The sequence below is a fragment of the Pempheris klunzingeri genome, chromosome 12 (genome assembly GCF_042242105.1).
Source record: "Pempheris klunzingeri isolate RE-2024b chromosome 12, fPemKlu1.hap1, whole genome shotgun sequence".
In the NCBI taxonomy this organism is placed as follows: Eukaryota; Metazoa; Chordata; class Actinopteri; order Acropomatiformes; family Pempheridae; genus Pempheris; species Pempheris klunzingeri.
In genome coordinates this window covers 12,996,258-13,000,732 of record NC_092023.1, presented here as the reverse complement: position 1 = coordinate 13,000,732, position 4,475 = coordinate 12,996,258, and positions in this window count along the sequence as shown.

Here is a 4,475-nt window from a genome sequence, read left to right as displayed (position 1 = left end):
GTAATGGCCATTATTTCACATGACATAATTGTCATTGTTAGCCTGTCATACTTGTTTGATTATAGTATAGTAATTTTTATGATCTCACTATCTGATGAAAATAGTGTGCACGAGTTTTCTCTGTTGAATTATTACCCTTTTACAACACAGACAGAGCAGGTAGATGTACAATTCAACAGGGCCAGACTCACTGAACTTAACTGAACTCAACTTTGAAAATGTTTAGTTTATCCTTAGGATCATAAAGTCTGTTTGAGTGTGTGTGTGTGTGTGTGTGTGTGTGTGTGTGTGTGTGCGTGTGTGTGTGCGTGCGTGTGTGTGTGTGCGTGCGTGCGTGTGTGTGTGTTCCTAACAGTTTATACGATTAAAGCACAATTAAATCACACGCATAGTGGAGTTTTACTACAATTCATCTTTTATTGTCTCTTTATAGTTTCAGTCAACATTTTACTAGAAGCAATGTTTTGTGTGTGTGTGTGTGTGTGTCTGTGTGTGTCTGTGTGTGTGTGTGTGTGTGTGTGTGTGTGTCTGTGTGTGTGTGTGTGTGGGTGGATGTTGACTTGACTTGATCTTGACCGTCAGCTTGACTATGGAAACATACATTGTGTGCTGGGTCATGGCTCAGTTACCCTGGAGGCTGTAATCACCCACACCATCCAGGACCAAGCAGCATTTCGTTCATTATACATACAGACGAATGGCGCTGAAGTCCAAGAACCAAAGCAAAGAAGGCTGCGAAAGCAAAACCTGGAGAAAAAATGTTCATTCATTCTTTAGAATCAATAAAAGTCAATAATAAATAAATAATTATGTGTTCAAGGATTTGTGTTTCATGCATTTCATTGTGTTTCTAACATCATTTTTATTCTGCTTTGACACAAAATGATGTTTTATTTTGGGCGACACTGGTGCAGTCCATGTGGCTGAAACGTCCCCATTGTTGCAACTGAATAAAAGTGGATGGAAGAGACACCTGAGTCCTGGCTGTCTGTGTGCTCCTTTACACATGCTGCTCTGTGGTCATCCTATACTGTCTAGTTAACGTCGTTAGCCAGGATTAGCAGGCCACCCTCCGTTCTGATGTGACAGTGATTGGTGAGGGGCTTTAATGTATGAGAAGCAATTAACCCCAATCCACAGCTGGGTGCGGACCATATGCATGCATGTATTCACGGGTATGACAGTAATCTGAGAGAAAAATTAGGTGATTATCTCTTGGAGGTTACAATACATTGGCCTGCTCCAATATGCATTAAAGAATAAACCTTTTTTAATATTTTTATTATTGTTAAAATATTCCATGAAAATACAAGAACCAACAATGCTTTCTGACTTCTTGGGTTGCCCCTTGGACCGATCAGCATACCAGTTGTGTTGTTAAACTGTCCAGTCAAAGACACAAATATAAAAGACCAGACTCAACAATGCTTCCTGACCTCCCTATCCTGTGGCACAGAGCCCAAAGACAATTGGTTCCTCCCAATGACATAAATCTTTAAAATCAAATCACAATTTAAAAAAAAATTCAGAAAATTCATGAAAAAATTGGGGCTCTGTAGAGGTTGGAAAACAGGAGGAAAATACGCATTTGTTAGGGCCTATTTTGAGCCGTGGATTAACATGCATTTGGTGTGCTGGTGTGCAAATGCATCAGTAGGACAGTATATGTGGGACTGACTCCAAATAAATTGCAGTGTGTGTGTGTGTGTTCATGATAATGAAGGAAAACCTCACCCAGTTCAACGACATGACTCACTGATGTGTTTTTAATAGATTTTTGGACAACAAAGGAGCTCTGTGGCACAGAGGAATGAGCTACTGTATGCCAGACACGGGGACTTTGCATGGGATTTCTTGACAATAACCAAAACATAGGATATCACTGGACTTACGCTTTAAGCCCTGCAGTGAAGTGGCACATTCTTGTATTTGTACTTATAGCAGCTGGAGGATTAATTAGGAGGAGATGCCTGTGAAGCAAAATGGGAACAGACCGTAGTCTCCAGCTCATTTCAAGTATAAGACTCTAACCTGTTCATTAACACAATAACGTGTATAATAATAAAGTTAAAAGAAAAACACAATTACATTGAATGTATTACACAGTTTGGCAAGTAAAACTGTAAAAAAAAAAAAAAAACTGGCCCCACAGAGAGAAAAAATATCACCTCAAAATGAAACAACAGTGAAAACAAAACTTCCAGTCAGACTTCGGAGTGTGTGCATGCATGGTATAATCATACGTGAAGGTTATTATTTATGAGCATAGACTGGGTGTCCATTGTTTCTGTGGGGTCAGCAGCTGTGGGTCTGTTACACAGCCAGACACAGAGCATCCAATCCTCACACGGCAGACCTCCTTTGTCCTTCTTTGGCCTGGGTCATTAAGAGAGGACAGCCTGGGGACTAGCCCCTGCTGTGTGGAGACCCCACACCCATCACACACACACACACACACACACACTCACCAAACACCTACAACTTCCAACTACCATCTGGGTGCCACTGGTGCCACTGGGTTCCCTCAGTATACAAGTTCTGCTGTTAAAGTGTCCAGTCAAACACTCAAACATGAAACCAGAGAAAACAGTGACAATGAATTATATGCAACTATGGATGAAGCTCAAGTGTGAACGTGATGACAACATGTGAAGCAACTCTCAAGCAAAACTAAATTAAAACAAAACAAGCTAAATAAGAGCTCCTTGCCTGTCCAGGAAAGTAATATCACCATGACTACATTTTCTTTTCAGAAATAATAACAAAACAACTTAATATTAATAAATCAGCAGAGGGCTTCAAGCTTCTTTTTTTTTTTACACTAATGGGTCTTAATACAATAGTTGCTTTAAATGTTGAAGAGTGTCTCCCTCCTACTTACCTGTAACTGATATCTCCGTTTACAGGCTAGTGACAGCCACTGTGTTGAGTAACTTAGTAAACAAAGAGACAATGGACATGTCAGCCGATCACTGTTATGATGAATAATCTTAGATGACTGGAAGGATACTCTTCTCCAGCTGTAATGGCCTCCTGCCTATTAGCTCCATAGTTTATGCACTGACATGAGAGTGGTATTGATCTTCTCATCTACCTCTCAGCAAGAAAAGTGAATTAAGCACATCTCCCAAAACATCAAACTATTCCTTTAAGGGAAGACTATACCTGTCTGGATGTATCTCCGAATTTGGGATATTGAAAATTTTCTCTTGTTTCTAAATAAACCATTTTTCTTTACAAAGGCCACTAAACAGGAGGATTGGCTGTAATGATGTAATTTAACTGTAGAGTTTTACTTAAGTAAAGGACCTGAAAACCTCTGAATATCTCATTGGTTATTATAAATTAGATTATTTCACTCATCTGGTTATTTGTGATGGAAGAAGTATGTTACTCGGATCTTTTACTCAAGTAAAAACAGTGATACCACAGTGTAAAAACACTCAATGAATGTAAAATGTATGTAAATTATAAAAGTCCTGCATTCAAAATCTTATCTAAATTGACATACAAGTGTAGTAGATTCAAAATATACTTAAAGTACCATAAAGTACTCATTATGCAGAGAAGGCCATTTCAGATTAATGAATATTATATTATTGGTTTACAATACATTAATTTGTACATCACTTTACTGATGCAGCATGTTAAGATTTACATCTGTACAATGCTGCATTATAGTCTGCTGCACCAACCACCACCACCACCTGTGCACTTTACTATAACATAAACTGTACAATAATTCTCACCCCACTTCACCTCACCCTGTTGTTGTTGTCTCTGTAATTATATTTTTTTGTGTACATAGGTTTTTACCACTGTATATATTATATTATATTCTGCTATCTAATTTTTCTAATTCTTAACTGTGTGCTTTTATTTATTTATTTTTTGTCTGTCCCTTTGAGCTCCTGTAACAGCAAAGTTTCCCCACTGAGGGATCAATAAATAAATATCTTATCTTATCTTATCATTTAATCTACTTTCTATGCTGCTGGGCATCTTAATCCATTATAATTCATCATAATCTATTAGTTGGTTTATGTTTTGTATAATTTGCCAGAATCTGCAAAGTAACTAGTAACTAATGTTGTGAAATAAGTGCGGCCCTGTAGAGGCCAAGAGGTAAAATGGAAAATAAATGGAACGACTCAGTGACGTAAAAGCACCTGAAATGGTCGTTAAGTAAATGTGAGTAAATGGTCTCAGTGACAGCAGGTGAGGCTCCTCAACCGGTTTCCGCTCGACTGGTGACTGTAGGGGAGGGGAGGTAGCACATTTATACAGTAAGCGTGTGTGTGTGCGGATGTGGGTGTGAGTGAGTGTGTGTGTGTGTGTGTGTGTGTGTGTGTGTGTGTGTGTGTGTGTGTGTGTGTGAGCCTCGCTCCGCCCAAAAACAGCAGCGCAGCGTCATCGCAGTTGAAAGAAGAAGTCTGTCCTGTTAACGAGCACTGAGTGTCCAGCCGTCTGCGGGG